Source organism: Sturnira hondurensis, unplaced genomic scaffold (genome assembly GCF_014824575.4).
Source record: "Sturnira hondurensis isolate 20B ecotype Veracruz unplaced genomic scaffold, ASM1482457v3 Scaffold0004786, whole genome shotgun sequence".
NCBI lineage: Eukaryota > Metazoa > Chordata > Mammalia > Chiroptera > Phyllostomidae > Sturnira > Sturnira hondurensis.
Window position 1 is genome coordinate 39,993 of NW_028077417.1, and position 17,706 is coordinate 57,698.

General features: G+C 37.8%; 1 non-coding gene across 1 annotated transcript; it reads right to left on the reverse strand.

The window, feature by feature from the left end:
- Positions 1-17,253: 17,253 nt before the first annotated feature.
- LOC118987009 (U6 spliceosomal RNA) lies at positions 17,254-17,360 on the reverse strand. The gene has a single exon (XR_005066495.1). It is a non-coding gene; the product is annotated as a U6 spliceosomal RNA (small nuclear RNA).
- Positions 17,361-17,706: the final 346 nt, after the last annotated feature.

Consider the following 17,706-nt stretch of genomic DNA (forward strand, 5'->3'; position numbering starts at 1 on the left):
CACCCACCGATACCTCCCACCTCAATCTTACCCTCCTTTGGTTTGTCTTTGGGTCCTTTAATTTGTTCCTTGATGACCCTTTCCCTTCTTTCCCCCATTATTCCCTCCTACCTCCCCTCTGGTCTCCCAATCTTCCCTACTGTCAGTTTGTTCTTTATTTCAATGTCTCTGGTTATATTTTTCTTGCTTTTTTCTTTTGTTGATTAGGTTTCACTATGAGGTAAGATCATATAGTATTTGTGTTTCACTGCCTGGCTTATTTCTTTGAGCAAAATGCTCTTTTGTAAAAAATATTTATTTATTTATTTATTTTTAGAGAGAGGGGAAAGGAAGGAGAAAGAGTGGGAAAGAAACATCAGTGTGTGATTGCCTCTCATGTGTCCCCTACTGGGGACCTGGCCTGCAACCCAGGCATGTGCCCTGACTGGGAATTGAACCGGCAACCCTTTGATTCACAGGCCTGTGCTCAATCCACTGAGCTACACCAGCCAGGGCCGAAAAATGCTCTTTAGTTCTGTCCATTTTGTCAAGAAAGGTAGGAGCTCCTTTTTTCTTTCTGCTGAATAGTATTCCATTCTGTAATGTACCACAAGTTTTTAATCCAGTCATTTACTGGTGGGGGCACAGGTTGCTTCCAGTAGTTGGCTATTGTAAATTGTGCTGCCATGAACACTGGGGTGCATAGGGTCTTTTGAACTGGTGTTTCATGATTCTTAGGGTATAATCCAAGCAGTGGAATTGCTGGGTCAAAAGGAAGTTTTGCTTTTAGTTTGCTGAGGAAATTCCATTCTCTTTTCCACAGTGGTTGCACCAATCTGCATTTCCACTAACAACGTACTAAGGTTCCCTTTTCTCCACAACCTTGCTGCACTTATTGTTTGTTGGTTTTGTTATGATGGCCATTCTGATTGGTGTGAGGTGGTATCATATTGTGGTTTTAATTTGCATCTCTCTGATGGCTAGTGATGCAGAGCATCTTCATATGTCTGTAGGCCCTCTGTGGGTCCTCCTTGGAGAAGTGTCTGTTCAGTTCCTTTGCCCACTTTTAATTAGATTGTTTGTCTTCCTGGAGTGGAGTCCTGTGAGTTCTTTATATATTTTGGAGTTTAAACCCTGTCCAAAGTGTCATTGACAAATATATTTTCCAATACAGTTAGTCCCTTTTCATCTTGCTAATGTTTTCTTCAGCCTTGCAGAAGCTTTTTCTTCTGATGAGGTCCCATTTGTTTATTCCTTCCTTTATGTCCCTTGAGCTAAGGGACATATCAATGAAAATATTGCTCCATGGAATACCTGAGGGTTTCCTGCCTATGTTCTCCTCTAGTACTTTTTTTGATGTCATTAGTTATATTTAAGTCTCTTATCCATCTTGAGTGTATCTTTGCGTATGGCATAAATTGGAGGTGGAGTTTAATTTTTTTGCATGTAAAAATCTCCCAACACCATTTATTGAAGAGGCTATTTTTACTCCATTTTATACTTCTTCCCCCTTTGTCAAATATTACTAGACAGTAGAGACATTGGTTTATTTCTAGGCTTTCTATTCTGTTTCTTTGGTCTATATGTCTGTTCTTATGCCAGTACCAGACTGTTTTGATTACAGTGGCCTTGTAATACAGTTTGACATCAGGTATTGTGATCCCTCCTACTTTGATCTTCTTTCTCAAAATTGCTGTGGCTATTCAGCGTTTTTCATGGTTCCAAACAAATTTTTGAAATGTTTCTTCTATATCTGTGAAATATGTCATTGTTATTTTAATAGGGATTGCATTTAGTCTATGAATTGCTTTGCATAGTATGGACATTTTGATGATGTTAATTCTTTCAGTCCATGAGCATGGTACATGCTTCCATTTGTTTGTGTTTTCCTTAATATCTTTCTTCAGTGTTGTGTAGTTTCCTGAGTACAGGTCTTTTACCTCCTTGGTAAGGTTTATTTGTAGGTATTTTATTTTTCCTATTGCTATAAGTAATGGGTTTTTTTTCCTGATTTAAGTTTCTGATATTTCATTGCTGGTGTACAAAAATGCCTTAGATTTCTGAATATTGACTTTTTATCACTGCTGTTTTGCCAAATTCACTTATTAAATTGAGTAGTTTTTTCGTAGAATCTATATGATTTTCTGTGTACATTATTATATCATCTGCACAGAGTGATAGTTTTACTTCCTCCTTTCCAATTTAAATGCCTTTTAATTCTTTTTTGTGTGTGTGATTGCTGTGTCTGGGACTTCCAATACTCTATTGAATAGAAGTCGTGAAAGTGGACATCCTAGTCTTGTCCTGATACTAGTTGGCCAGATTTTAGTTTTTGCCCTTTGAGTATGATGTTGGCTGTAGGTATTTTATATATGGCCTTTATTATGTTGAGGTATGCTCCCTCTATTCCCACTTTACTGAGTGTTTTTATCATAAATGGGTGCTCTACCTTATCAAATGTTTTTGCCCCATCTGTTGGTTTCATCATGTGATTTTGTCTTTCTTTTTGTTTATGAGATGTATTACATTCATTGATCTGAAAATATTGTACTCTCCTTGCATCCCTGGGATAAATTCCACTTGATCATGATGTATGATCTTTTTCATGTATTGCTGGATGTTGTTTGCCAATATTTTCTTTTTTCTTGAATTTTATTTATTCCAATATTTTCTTGAAGGTTTTAGCATCCACGTTCATCAGTGATATTGGTTTGTAGTTTTCTTTCTTTGTTGTGTCTTTATTTGGTTTTGGGATTAGGATGATGCTGGGTTTTAAAAAATAGTTTGTAAGTCTTCTCTCTTGTTGGATTTTTTTGAAAAGTTTGAGAAAGATAATGGTTAGCTATTTTATGATTGTTTTGGAAAATTCTCCTGAGAATCTGTCCACTGCAGTTTTTTTGGGTGCCAGGATTTTTTTTTTATTACTGCTTCAATTCCACTAGCTGTTATTAGTCTCTTCACACTTTCTGTTTCTTCTCCAATCAGTTTTGAAAGACCATATTTTTCCAGAAATTTGTCTATTTCACCCAGATTTTCAATGTTTTGGACTATAGTTCATAGTAATTTCTTACAATCCTTTGTATTTCTGTGGTATCAGTTTTAATTTCTCCTCTTTCATTTCTGATTTTATTTATTTGGGTTGTCTCCTTTCTTTTCCTTTTTAAAAATTTTTTAGAACTTTTTAAAATTAAGTTTTCTTAAACTTTTTAAAAATTTAATTCCTTCTTTTTCTTGATGAGTCTGGTTAAAGGATTTCAATTTTATTTATCTCTTCAAGTCCCAGCTCTTTGATTTATTAATGTTTTCAATTAGATTTTTTGGTGTCTTTGTTATTTAATTCTGCTTTAATCTTTACCAGTTCCCTCTTTCTATTTTCTCTGGGCTTCATTTGTTGTTGTTCATCTAGTTCTTGTAGTTGTAGAATTAGGGTGTTTAATTGAAATATTTCTGTCTTTTTTTAGTTAGGCCTGTATTGCTATGAACTTCCATTTCAAGACTCTCTTTGCTGTGTTCCATAGGTTTTGGACTGTTGTGTGTTCATTTTCATTTGTTTGCAGAAAATTTTTGATTTCTTCTTTGATCTCATTCTTTTTTAAAAATATATTTTATTGATTATACCATTACAGTTGTTCTATTCCCCCCCTTCATTCCCCTCCACCCGCACACTCCCTCCCCCACCATTCTCCCCCCCCTTAGTTTATAACCACGTGTCTCAAGTTCTTTAGATTCTATATTCTCCCCACTATTCTTGCCCTCCCCCTATCTATTTTCTACCTACTGTCTATGCTATTTTCTGTACCTTCTCCCCCCTTCTCCTCCTCCCACTCCCCTGTAGCTAACCCTCCATGTGTTCTTCATTTCTATGGTTCCACTCCTGATCTAGCCGTCCTCTAGGTTTGCTTTTGTTTTAGGTGTGGTTGTTAATAATTGTGAGTTTGCTGTCCTTCCACTGTTCATACTTTTCATCTTCTTTTTCTTAGATAAGTCCCTTTAGCATTTCATATAATAAGGGCTTGGTGATGATGAACTCCTTGAACTTGACCTTATCTGAGAAGCACTTTATCTGTCCTTCCATTCTAAATGAAAGTTTTGCTGGATAGAGCAATCTTGGCTGTAGGTCTTTGGATTTCATGACTTGGAATACTTCTTTCCAGCCCCTTCTTGCCTGGAAGGTCTCTTTTGAGAAATCCGCTGACAGTCTGATGGGTACTCCTTTGTAGGTGACTGTCCCCTTATCTCTTGCTGCTTCTAGGATTCTCTCCTTCATTTTAGTCTCGGCTAATGTAATTATGATGTGCCTTGGTGTGTTCCTTCTCGGGTCCAACTTCTTTGGGACTCTCTGAGCTTCCTGGATTTCCCGGAAGTCTATTTCCTTTGCCAGACTGGGGAAGTTCTCCTTTATTATTTGTTCAAATAAGTTTTCCACTCATGGCTGTTTCTTTCCCCCTTCTGGTACCCCTATAATTCAGATGTTGGAATGTTTAAAGATGTCCTGGAGGTTCCTAAGCCTCTCATTTTTTTTTTTTGAATTCTTGTTTCTTCATTCTTTTCTGGTTGGATGTTTCGTTCTTCCTTCTGGTCCATTCCATTGATTTGAGTCCCAGTTTCCTTTCCATTGCTATTGGTTTCCTGTGCATCTCCCTTCATTTCAATTAGTTTAGCCTTTATATGTTCCTCTAATTTGTGACTATAATCAACCAGTTCTGTGAGTATCCTGATCACCAGTATTTTGAACCTCTACAGCATCTGAGAGGTTCGCTATTTCTTTTTCGCTTAGAGTTAATTGGCTCCAGGACTTTCAGTTCTTCTTGAGCCATATTTTGGACTGTTCATGCCTGGTACATATGAAGATCGGAGCCCTAGGTGTTCACCAGGGCAGGGCAATTCAGTCGCTGTTTGTGATGCTGTACATGGGGGTGGTGTCAAAGGAAAGCAATGGCGGTCCCCTCAGCCACCTCCTGCTGCTGGGGCCGCGAAGTCTGTCCCACTGCCCGAGAATGTTCGACCATGGTCAGCCCACCACCTTGCACACTCACTGGGTTCGCCGCTGGGGCCTGCGCGGTCCATCTCACTGCTCACTCCTTTGCTGGTTTATCTGTGCGCAAATGTGTGACCACGGCCAGCCTGCCCCGCACCCTCACTGGGTCCGAGCTGCTACCTGCTGCTACTCCAGCTGCCTGCGCACCTGGGTCGGGGGATCTTTCCTGCCCGACCTGACTCCGCTGCTGGCTCTGCCCCTTACCGGTCCCAGTGGAAGAGTTTGTTGTTGTCGGACTTCCATATAGTTCAATTTTCTGTTCTTTGGCTGTGTCTTTGTTTACTAAACCTTTGTTGTATTCAAACTTGGTTGTGGGAGAAGGCACAGTGTTTCCACCTACGCCTCCATCTTGGTGGAAGTCCTCATGTGCCCGCTTTCAATATTTTAAAATTTTAAAGTTCTATTGGTAATCACTGTACAAAATCTTACATACACAAACATATTAGTTTATCTGCATCTTTTTTTGTTTGTTTTTGATGTCTCATGAATGATGATGCATTTTATGGAACTTGTGTACAAATGAGTCAAAAGGAAATATATCAAACTTGTGAATTTCATAGTTTATGTGCTTTAATAAAAATCAGTTGCTTCATAATATAACTGGAAATTAAAAACAAAGAGTGGACATACAAATAATAAAACATAAGTAGCAATTAATAACAGCAAAGGACAGTGACTAGTGTAGTTAAATACCTGATATATATTTTTCTGGTAAGACCTACTTCTCAAGAGAAGTTGTGAAATGGATAGATTTCTTTATCCATCAATTTCCAAATCTCTTCTTAATATATCTTTCCACAAATCCGTATAAGGACTCTCACTCTGCAGACCATACTAAAATCTTCTTCCAGGAAGATATCTGCTAACCCTCATTTACCCTAATTATTTTTATATTCTAGTTTCCATTTTAGGTTTTGGAAGAAAGAGTCTTATCAGCAGTTAATGGAATTTTCAATGTTAGCAGACAGGTCTGGATGATCTGGAAATATGATTACACCCAAACCATTACTAATGTATCGCTAACAATAGTGTAGCTCTAGCTTGCTGAGTAGTATGTGATCTGTTACCTTATCTAGTTATTCTTAATGTTAAAATTCATTACCACTTTATGAGGAAGGTTGTGCTTTTCTTTTTTGTACCTTTTTAAGTGCATTTTTTCCATTACCATTTAGTCCCCCTATACTCCCTCCCCCTACAATCATCACACTGTTGTCCATGTCCATGAGTCCTTTTTCCTTTTTGCTCAGTCCTTCCACCCCTAACCCCTTCCCTTAGCTATCATCCCGCTCTCCATCTATGTGTCTGTCTCTGTGTTGCTTGTTAATTCAGTTTGTTCATTAGATTTTCCTTACATAAATTTTATTTTTTTATTTTGTTAGATTGTAATCTCCCTGTAGGTTTGAGCCATGCCTATTATGCATACTCACTATCATATCCCTATCAACAAGAGGACTGTGTAAAACTGAGAAAACAATAGTTGAATAAATATTGAATCAAACTGCATTAATTACTTGGCACTTTTTGAGACTATATAAAAATTGACTAGAACTGTGTTAATTTCTCAATTGATCAATAATTTAATTCAATTTTCTGAGGTTATTGTTGTTAAAAAACTCCTATAAAAATTTCCTCATTTTCAACCTACATTAAGGAAAGAAAAAATTATTGTATATCTTTTTCAGTTCAATGTTGTTGGTCACCTTAAGCATGTCTACCTGATTAAATCCTAACTACTATAAAATTTTTATTAAACCTCTTGTTTTTATTTTGGCACTATATATACATGAAGACACAGTAAGCTACCACCTTATGAGGGCAGCTGTGTTTTATTAACTGTTATTAGAAGTTACTTATATTGAATCTAATGAACAAAATAAACTAATGAACAAAAAAAACCCCACAGAGGCATGGACACATGGATGAGATTGACAGCAACCAGACAGGAGGGGGATGGAGGGACTTGATGAAAGAAGGTGAAGGGATTAGCCAGAAAACGTGTATGCATGACCCATGGACATAGACAACAGTGCAATGGTAGCCATAGGGAAGGGTTGTGGGGGATGAGAAGAGGTGGGAAAAAGGGGAGGGATGGGGACATCTGCAACAGTATCCACAATAAAAATAAAGAAAAAAGGTAACTTATTTTGAAAATGAGATCATCAAAAAATGTGACCTTGATTATTTGAACATTTTCTAACAATTTACCGAAGTTTAGGTGATGAATAGTATGTTTTGTATGATAGCCTGCTATAATTTAACTAAAAATTAGTGATATTTTGGTATTAAAAATAAAACCAAAATGTTATTAAAACATTTAATTAACACGCAGTTTCACCTGTTTCAATGGTGCCCAACATCTATTACCATTTTTATTATTTTAAAGTAGAATAGGTGTCTACTGACTGATATAAATCTGAAATAAATATTAAATACCTGGAATAATGATGCTGAGATTTTTATTATTGTTTTGTTTTCTAAATTCTATTGGTATAATTGCAATTGCTATTAGTATTTTGCATGCAAGGTACAAAATGATATGAACTAAAGGAAACATTAAGATTTTACTCCCCATTAACCGATCATAACTGTTTGTGGGCAAATGGCTACTACTGTTGGAGTCTATTAAATTAATTAAACATGATTAAATTTAAAGAATGTTCAGGTAATATATTTTCTCACATTTTTTTAAATAAAAGGAAATAGTGGCATGTAAAAGTCATGATGCTGTTGTCACCTGTGAGATTAGTAAAGTGTTAAAGTGTTTGATAATGAAATGCCCAGTTTTGATAAGATGTGAGAAAATAAACACTCTTATATGCCACTGATGAAGGTGTATCTATTTGGGAAAGAGCCATTTGGCCATGGCAATAATCATTACTAGTGCATATTACCTTAGTCATAACCATTCCATTAGGGATTCATCGTACTGATTTTGCACATAAGATAGTCAAGGAGAGTCTCTCTCTCTCTCTCTCTCTCTCTTTCTCACACACACACACACACACACACACGTGCATATATGTACATTCATAGAAAATATCTGGGTGTATAAACCAAGGGAAAAAATGAAATGTGGAGACTTTCTTAAATCTTTATATAATTAAACATAAATTTTAAAATCATGAACTTATATTGTTTCTTTTAATGAATATTTTTACAAAAAATGTGTCAGTGAAACATTTAAAAATATTTTTTGTTGATTAAGTTTGCAGAGAGAGAGAAACATCAACTTAGTGTTCCATGCATTTATTGCATTGTCTCTTGTATGTGCCCTGACTGTAGATAGAACCCACAACCTTGGTGTATTAGGATGATGCTCTAACCAACTGAACTAGTGGGCTAGGGCTCAATCCAACATCTTAAGTGCAATAAATCCCAGAAAAAGTGATAGAAAAAATCACTCTAAACAGCATGCCATATTTCTCTTTAAAAATACTTTTATTTGCCTACATATATGTTAGCTTAATTTGTTTTGTTTTTGTTTTTTAGATTCAGTTGTTGATAGTTGTGAGTTTGTTTTCATTTTAACATTCATAGTTTTGATCTTATTCTTTTTCCTTAATAAGTCTCTTTAACATTTCATGTAACAATGGCTTGATGATGATGAACTCCTTTAGCTTTACCTTGCTTGAGAAGCACTTTATCTTTCCTTCCATTCTAAGTGATACTGGATAGCGTAATCTAGGTTGTGGTTCTTGTCTTTCATGACTTCAAATACTTCTTCCCAGCCCCTTCTTGCCTGTAAAGTTTCTTTTGAGAAATCAGCTGACAGTCTTATAGGAACTCATTTGTAGGTAACTCTCTGCCTGTCTTATGCTGCTTTTAAGATTCTCTCTTTATCTTTAACTTTTGGCATTTTAATTATGATATGTGTCTTGGTGTGAATCTCTTTGGATCCAACTTGTCTGGGACCCCGTGCTCCCTGGACTTGTATGTTTTATTTCCTTCACCAAATTAAGGAAGTTTTCTTTCATTATTTTTTCAAATAAGTTCTTAATTTCTTTCTCTTCCTCTTCTCTTTCTGGCATCCCTATGATTCAGATGTTGGCCCTTTTGGAGATGTCCCAGAGTATTCTTAAACTCTCCCCATTTCTTTGAATTCTTGTTTCTTCATTTTGTTCTGGTTGAATGTTTATTTCTTCTTTATGTTCTAAATCATTGATTTTAATTTTGGCTTCTTTCCCTTCACTGTTTGTTTTCTGTGTGTTTTTCTTTATTTCCCTCAGTAGAGCCTTCATTTCTTCCCTTATGCTTTTGCCATATTCAATGAGATCTTTGAGCATTCTGACCACCAGTGTTTTGAAGTCTGCATCTCATAGGTTGGCTATCTCTGCATTACTTAGTTCTTTTTCTGGGGTTCTGTTCTGTTCCTTCATTTGGGCCATATTTCTTCATTTCCTGATTTTGGCAGCCTCTTTGTGCCCATGTACTAGATGAAGACACTTTGATTCTGTTTTAGTGCACTCATTAATTGAACTTAGCATTGATGCTTGAATTAGTTAAGACTCTTGGGTCTATTGAGATAAGTTAAATGTAATTTTCATTTAAGAAGATCAAGGAGGACTTTGAAATGTGATTCCTTAGAATCTCAGAATGTGCCTTTATTTGCAGATAGAGTATTCAAAGAGGTAATTAAGTTAAAATGAAGTTATTAGAGTGGCCCTTAATCCAACAAGACTCATGTCCTTATAAGAAGGGGAAATCTGGACACAGACATGTACAGAGGAGGTAAGGACACAGTGAGAAGACAGACATGTACAGCACACAGGAGGGAAGCCTGGAAAAGCTCCTTCCCCACAACTCACAGAAAGAATCAACCCTAAGTACTTGTTGATCTCAGATTTCCTAGCCACCACAACTGTGAGCAGATAAATTTTGTTGCTTAAACCACCCACTTTGTGGTATATTGTTATGGCAAAACTAGCAACCTAACACACCTATCTTTACTGACAGTTCTCTGTTCCAGGCCTGTTATTGTAGACAGTCCATTGGAGTGTTGGGAAGTCTCCCCCACTGTACAAGATGGCACAGGGGGAAGTTCTTACACTGAATGCCCCAAGGGTAGAAAGTTAAATGAATGGGGCCTGAGAACAGCAAAGGCTAGCATGATAATTGGATAGAAAAATCCTTTCTCTTCCCCATCCCAATAAGAACCATGGGCTTGAGCAGGAAGAGGGCGGTCTTTGAGATGAGTCTTCACCATTCTCCTAGGTCTTAGCACCTGAGTAAACCTTTTTGCACCAGCATCTGCCTTTGAGTTTGGCTTTCTCTGTGGCAGGCAGCAAAACCCACTTACTCGCTTACAGTCATTCATCTTTTCTCAACTGAACTGTAGCAAAATTCTCCTATAAAGGTATCTATGGTGTGAAGCAGGTTGTAATGATCTTACATTCTTCTTTACCTCTGAATTTCTGCATGCTTTGTTTCTTCTGCCTGAAGTTCCTTCTTGCACTTCTTTCAGGCACCCTTTATAACTCTCCCTCACCACCAAGCTCAACAATACTTGATAAGATTTCCCTGACCAAACATTCTCTTTACTACCATTGTAGTGAAGGAACCAATAATCCTGCAACTTTGATTCTGTTTTTTTTTTTTTTTGGATATTAATTTTAAGCTGTTTGTCAAGAAACAAAAGACTCAGAACCCTTGACCCACCTCCCTTTTTACCCAAGACATTCAGACAGAGAAACTGCTTAAGATGCCTCCTTAGTCTAAATAGAATTAAGTGTGATAACTGGAGTGCTTCAGGCAAGTGTGTGTAGCTAGATATCCCCTGTCTCCCATTGTTTCTGAGTCACCTAGCAAGTAATTCCCTGGCCTGTGTCTTTGGCTCTCCCTCAACTATTTGGAAATCGCCCATTCTCACTTCTGAAAATCTAATACCATGTTACCTCTCACCCCTTTTCTTCCTTGTCTAAAATGTCCTTTATACCCAATGTTGCCTCACTGTCTTTGGAATTTTCATGGATTTATTATGTCTCTGTGAATTCCCCATGAGCATGTATTAAACTTGGATTTTTCTCCTTTCAACTGTCTCTACTAATTAATTTGATTATTAGCCCAGCCAGAAGAACTTAGAAGGTAGAAAGAAAAGTATTAATATATTTTAGTCCCCACAGTAGTTTATAATACATCTATTATTGGATTTAATTTACTGCTTTAATATGATTTACTTATATGTCTGTTTCTTCTATAAGCAAATATATTCTTATAAAACAGCAAACACATTATATTAACATAAAATACCCATTTAAAAATAGCTACATTTAGTAAGGGAAGTGTAATTTTTTTTACATTTTTGCAAATCTCTTTATTTTTTGACTTAATGAAGACAGTGGCATGCTCATATCTGCTTCTTTCTGCAATCTATTGTAAAATATCGCTTGGGTTGAAGTATGTGAAGAAAATGGGCCTCATTCACACATGTAGTTAGAAAAGGGAGAATCATGCAGGCAGACTATATGATCCCAAAGTCCTGAATATAAAATCCTAATATGAAATGAGAAAAGCCAGAATTCATGCTGCCTGTTACCTACCACACCCAATCAGCAAAGACAGGGATTGAATCTTTATGGGCCCTTTATTCGGATGGCCTGTGATCTGAGAAGATGGTGGATTTGTACCCTAACAGACTGTCTTAAATTCCATTTAAATTGACCCTTTTTGTGAGGAAGAGAAAAGTGTAGGTAAGGGGTATGGAATTCAGTAAAAAAGTTAATCAGATAAAACGGTAGCATTCTTTCATCTGTGCCCTGGGTTGTGGGTGTCTTCCCCTGGAATACAATGGCTCAGATACCACCTTGATTACTTGCAGTCCTCCTGAGGCACAAAGGTGGAACGAACTGCTTGTGGTCTCCTGGAGTCAGGGTGAGTCATACCTTCAGTTCCTGGAACAATAGCTTTTTACATACATTGATTACTAAGTTTATTAGCTATTATCTGAAACTAAAACATTTCCAACATTTGAGTCCCCCATCAGTTAGATGCCTCTTTCTTTTGCCACCCTCCAGCCTGCCATGAACCAGCATCCTAATTTAATGAAAGGAGTATTTGAAAAATCTTCCCTGTCTGTCCTGTCCTTTGTATCTTCATTAATACTCCTTTCATTCAGGCCTGAATCATCTCTCACATGGAGTCTCAAAATACCTTCTCACCTGGTCTCAGTATTTAACCAGACTTTTGCATTTTGAATTCAGACCATGTCACTCTGAGGTTCAAATTACTTGATTGTTTTTTCTCACTTATAGGACCAAGTCTAAACTTTTCCTTAGTGTGACATTTCAGACCATCAATAGTTAGGCCTCTACCTACCCTTCCAATAATTCGTGGTGTAGTCATTTCAAATATGAATGAAAAGACAATATACTTTCTGCTTCTTTTCTATCTTTGTGTGTGTTCTTCCATCGATAATGCTCTTTTTTTTTATCCACTTAATGAAATCTTACACATTCCTCAAGAGTTAACAGGAACATAGTTACCTGATATCACTGCCCTTTCCTATGTTCATGCCAGAATTGGGTGGCTTTTGGCATCACTAGCTAAGTAGAAATGGAGAAGACACATATTAACACTTCATAAAATGCTTATCAAATAAGATGTACTCAATTAAAGTTTGATATTCTTACTATAATGTGGAAATTCCTGCTTTGTTTGAACCTTTACTATAAGCATTAAATGTTTGTGAAGCTTCATTCACCCAGTTACCTAAGGCAATTTTAGAGAGAGAAGGGAAAAAGATCAGTGTAATATAGTGTTTTATAAATGTTGTCTTGATCCAGTATTTTTCACCTGAAACCTTTCATTAATTTTAAAAAATTACATTTTTTAAAAATTTTGAGTTTATTTCAGCAAAAATTGATTTGAATCAGGGCGGCACCTAATTGGAAGGGGTTAGGAGTGACACACAGAGATCTGATTAGATCATTGGGGAGAAGTAGAGAGGGGCTGTTGGTGGAGGTTGCCCAAGGCAATGGTAAACCAGTCTAGGACTGGTTGGCTGAGAAGCTGAGTGCTTCCAGAGCACATAGAATTTGTTGTAGACCACTCTGCCCGATTTTAGGAATTGTATCTGTACCCCTTGTGGCTAAGGGCGAGGGACGACCTTTGGAAAGTGAGCCGCAGAAGACAAAGCTTGTCTCTGGTAACAAATGCTGCCTCAGTTTCCTCTCCCTGCCCCCAAAGCTTGGTCGGAAGTCAATGACAGCTAAGACCCCTCACAGTGGGGGGCAACCTAGGCCAGACTCAATCACTTGGGAGGCCTTCATGGAAGGACTCAGGGGGCTGCAACAAAGAGCAATGGACCCTCACCCCCCCCCCCAGCTTTGACACAGCCTGAGTCCCCTTGTTCTCTGGGAGAAGAGCTTCCTGGCTCTAATCCCCTTAAGCCTGAATACCTGTTGGGGAGAGGTGCAGCTCCTTGCCTTACTAGAGCGTGTCCTGGGGGAAAATATGACATCACAAAGTCTTGCTGATAAACCTGTGAAATCTGCTCTGCTAAGAGTGCTTTCATTTATATGATAAGGATCCAAGAGGAAATGGGTATGTCTCCCAAAGTTTCTGCAGCTCTCTTCCTGACAGACCTGACTCAGACTCAAGCCCTCAGATATCTTTGAAATGTTATCTACTGTTTGATCCTTGCCACCCTGTATTCCTGTGTATTACAACTCAATAAAAAGCTATGGGAGAAGGTGCTCGGGGCCCTTTCTCCTCAGAGAAACTGGCCGCTGCTGGCCTTTGTCTCCCCTGGGAAACTGGCCACAGCTCACTTCTCCTCCCCAAGCAGATCCATCATGTCTCGGTCATTATTCACTTTTGTTCGTGGCACCCAGGGGAACTCGCAAGGAGGGTCGCCCCCACAGGAATTATGGGCAAGAAGATTTAAAATAAAAAGAGGGCAGAGACTGCCTCTCATGCTTTTCTTCCTCAAGGATGCCTGGATGTTGGTGCTGCAGCTGCCTGTGTTTCCCATCCCAAAGGATGGTATGTTGTATGGAAAGAAACTCCAGGTACAGCCTGGGGTCAGGCTGGTCTGGCAGAGGGTGGCAGGATTATTCCTTTATGGGTGTTCTAGAGGGGATGGACTCAGAGGCAGAAGCCTGCCATTCTCCTGAAATTGTGTAGCTTTTGTGTACAATGTTGTTGTAGTTTGTAAACTAACAGATAGAAATAAGATAACTAAAATGAACAGCGAGGGTGATGGAGGAACTCCAGAGTTAAAAATTTTAGCCTTAATTGATAGGCTTAAGGGATTAAAACTGAAACTCAAGAGTTAAAGATTTTAGCCTTAATTGATAGGCCTAAGTGGCTAATGTGTGTGGAAAGCTGTTATTCCAAAATTGTGTAGCTTTTGAATAAAGACTCCTTTCCTTTATTACTATCGTTCATCTTGTCAAGGCCAGTCAGGTTCACTCGAGATTTGAGCAGACAGGAGAAAATTCATGGAGCTGTGGGAATACCTGGCATGCCTTTATTCAAGGGTGGGGCAATCCACACATGCTGCAAGCTGTCTCTCAGCAGAAGTCCCAACTCCCTTATATACTAAATGTATGCAAAGCTGGCAGGGTGCCAAGATATTATATAACAGAGCATAATTCTGTGCATGCTAGCTCATTCAAGGCTATGGGAATACTTTTCAAGGCTACAAGAATGCTGCTTATCTTAGTTTCCCAGACATCTGGGTGAGGGAACCTGACTGACTCCATTTACCCTACAATTACCAAAACTTTGTCTCCAGAATTTTGCCTAGAGAGCAAGCAGCAGGATGCCACTTGCTGCTCAGTAACAGGAGTACTCCACTGATGAGAGTTTGAGGAGAGATTTACATAGAGAAAAAGATGAAACAAAGTAAGAAAAATTTTCCTTTTGTTTTCTTTTTCTTAATTGGATTTATTGGGGCTTACACTAGGCTTCAGGTGTACAATTCAGTAATTCATCATCTGTATATTATATTGTGTGTTTACTAACCTAAGTCAAGTCTCCTTCCAGCAGTACCAGTTATCTGCCCTTTACCCTTTTCTATTGAACTCCCCTGACCCCTTTCCCTCTGGTAATCACCATACTGTTGTCTGTCTATGAAGTTGTTTTTTTTTAATCCCTTCACCTTTTCATCCTGCCTCCAAAACCCCTTCCCTCTGACAACTGTCATCCTCCTCTCCATCTATTAGTCTGTACCCATTTTCCTTGTTAGTTCAAATTGTTCATTAGATTCCACGTATGAGTGAAATCATATGGCATTTGTTTCTCTCTGACAGGCTTATTTCAGTCAGCATTATGTTCTCCAGGTCCATCCACACCGATGCTTAAGATAATGTTTCTCTCTTTTTTATGGCCCAGTAGTATTCCATTGTTTAAATGCCCCATAGTTGTTTTGCCCACTCATCCACTGATGTACACTTGGGCTGCTTGTAAATATTAGCTATTGTAAATAGGAATGTCCTGAGAAGCAGGGTACAACCCAGAGTGTGGATGGAGGCTGACTGGTCAAAAAGTTGGGGATTGAAGTATGGGAGGTAGAGAAGTCTTGGAACAGAACACATTGTTTTATTTTTTTATTCTCTTTTTTTTAAAAAAGTGTTTTTATTGATTATGCTATTACAGTTTTCCCAATTTTCCCCCTTTATTCCCCCTCCTCCCTGCCCCCCAACACTCCATCATTCCCCCACTTAGTTTATGTCCAAGGGTTGTAAACATAAGTTCTTTGAGTCATTATTTTATTTTCTAACAACTCCTGATCCATTTAATTTTTGTCCAGTTAAATTTAGACTTCAAAGTAGATGAATTAATACTAATCTAGGTAAAAAACAAAACAAAACCTGAAGACACAGATTCTTCACAATAAAATAAATGCCTAATAAGCTTTCTAATCTTCATCCAGTTTTTCCTCAACATTGTCAGTTCTGAAGGACTCATCCTAAACACACCACCCCCTTGTTCTTGCTTTCCCATCCTAAATCAGAAAAGTCTTTTAGTAAAACATCCATTAAAACTGGTTTCTCTCACACTCACCCATCCCCTAACCTCACCCCACCACCTGTACCTCCCTCCACATACACCCAGATGTGGCAGGTGTGCAACTCCCATGCCTTCCCCACCTCAACCCCTCCAAACATACCTTGATGTGGAAGATGTACAACCCACATGCCTTCCCCATCCCATGCATCCCCAACCCCTTCACACACATCTTGATGTGGAAAGTGTACAACTCCTATGAGTTGCCACTTCAACACCCCCATGCTTCTCCACCCCAATGCCTTCCCTACCTCATGCCTTCTTACCCCACTCCCCTACCACCCCCCTCCACACACCCCTGATGTGAATGTGTACAGCCCCCATGCAGGATTTTAGCATCTATGTTCATTAAAGATATTGGTCTGTAATTTATTTTCTTTTTTGTGACTTTACCTGGTTTTGGAATTTGGATAATACTGGCCTCCTAAAAAGAGTTTGGGAGTCTTCTCTCTTCTTGGATTTTTTGGAATAGTTTGAGAAAGATAGGAGTTAGTTTTCTTTGAATGTTTGGTAAAATTCACCTGTGATGCCATCTGGTCCAAGGCTTTTGTATTCCAGAAGTTTTTTGATTACTGCTTAAATTTTGCTAGTTGTTATTGGTCTATCAGGCTTTCTGCTTCTTGATTCAGTTTTAGGCGATCGTTTGTTTCCAGAAATTTGTCCATTTCACACTGGTTGTCCAGTGTGAAAATTCTATTATTTGGTATGTAATTGTTCACAGTAATTTCTTACAATCATTTGTATTTCTGTGGTATTGGTTGTTACTCCTCCTCTTTCATTTCTGATTTAATTTATTTAGGTCCTCTCTCTTGTTTTCTGGATGAGTCTGTTTAAAGGCTTGTGGATTTTGTTTTTCTTTTAAAAGAACCAGGTCCTGGATTCATTGATCCTTTGGATTGTTCTTTTAGTCTATGTCATTTAATTCTTCTCTAATCTTGGGTATTTCCTTCATTCTACTCACTCTGGGTTTTATTTGTTTTTTTGTTCTCTGGTTCTTGTAGATGTAGGGTTCGATTGTTTATGTGAAGTGCTTTTGTCTTTTTTAGATAGGCCTGTATCACTATGAACTTCCCTCTCAGGACTGCCTTTGCTGTGTCCCATAAGTTTTGGGTTGTTGTGTGTCCATTTTCATTTGTTTCCAGATACTTTGTGTGTGTGTGTGTTGTTTATTTTTTTCACATTTTTTATTGTTGTTCAAGTACAGTTGTCTCTATTTCCCCCTGACACTCAAAAATATGGAACGATTCATGAATTTGCTTGCCATCCTTGCACAGGGACCATGCTGATCTTCTCTGTATCATTCCAGTTTTAGTATATGTATTGCCAAAGCTAGCACTGTTTCCAGATACTTTTTGATTTCTTTCTTGAACTCATTGTTAACACATTTATTATTTAATAACATATTATTCAGTTTCCACATATTTGAATGTCTTTGAGTTTGAAAATCTGTCTTTAAATAGAATATTTAGATATTTTATATTCAAAGTAATTATTGCTAATCATTTTGCTATTTTTCTACTTTTTTCATCTTTTCTGAAATTCTGTTGAATAACTGATATTTTTTATGATTCTAGTTTTATCACTAGTTCATTAGTTATATCTCTTTTTAAATTTGTATGTCATTGACTCCGGGTTTAAAAATGTATATATGCAATTAATCCCAGTCTTATTTTAAATAATAT